The 878-nt window shown below is 48.9% G+C and overlaps 1 protein-coding gene across 1 annotated transcript in view; it reads right to left on the minus strand.

Moving 5' to 3' along the window:
- The window catches only part of LOC107273347 (transcription factor Sox-2), a 248390-nt gene that overhangs the window by 210502 nt on the left and 37010 nt on the right, over positions 1-878 (minus strand). The gene's annotated exons all lie outside the window — the stretch shown is intronic.

Below are 878 nucleotides of genomic sequence, written 5' to 3' on the forward strand. Positions count from 1 at the left end.
GGGGGGGGGGGGGCAGCACTGAGCTAATTAGCAAAGCGCCCAATAGGCCTCTGGTGTCGAAGCATCAAATAAAAGTGCTTGAGCGATAATGCGTCGCGAGGTTAATTAAACCTGAGATAAAGAAAGACGCGTGAACGTTAAGGGAACAAAAGTACATTAGACGAATATATACATATATATACACGTATAAGGTACAATCCGTCAAGCCGTGAAAATGAAAAAAAGGAAAATTTCAATCTGCTTCACTATACGGGACAGTTGTGCCAATCTAGGGGAAAGAAAAAAAAAAAAATTCATCGAAACACCCCCTAAAAAAAAAAATCAACCAAATTTCCCCTATTCCTATTTCACGGGACTCTTCGTAAAATTCTATGCACCCTCGGTATATGGATCTTTGTCTCTTTTTTTTTTGTCACCCTCTCCCATCTCCCTCCCACTCGGTCCTTCGCGGCCACCAGGCAAAGCCGGAACAAATTCGAGTAGCAATTTCTGTTTGCCCTTGTCGTCCGTCGCGGACGCGCCGCAAGCCTCGGAGAGGGTGAATTTTCTATAGCAAACATAAAAATTCCGGCCGATCGTAAAGACGATGATAATGGCGACGCGTATCGCGGGGCACTCGCGATTGTTATTCATATTTTATGGGGTCGCGATCCACGATTCTCCGTAGGCGTATACGTGCGGTATCGACAGGGGTGGGTCACCCCTCCCTCCCCCCCTACCCATGACCAAACTTTTTTTTCCCGTCTCCATTTATCCCATTCGACCCTCCAGCCCCCTCATCCCATTTTCTTTTCCCCCTCTTCCCCCCACTCTCCCACCCCTCACGCCAGCTCCTCCAGCCGCCCCTCGTTTAAACGCTTACTCACCCCCCCCCCCCC

Source organism: Cephus cinctus, unplaced genomic scaffold, assembly GCF_000341935.2.
Source record: "Cephus cinctus unplaced genomic scaffold, Ccin1 Ccin1_scaffold1576, whole genome shotgun sequence".
Taxonomy (NCBI): domain Eukaryota; kingdom Metazoa; phylum Arthropoda; class Insecta; order Hymenoptera; family Cephidae; genus Cephus; species Cephus cinctus.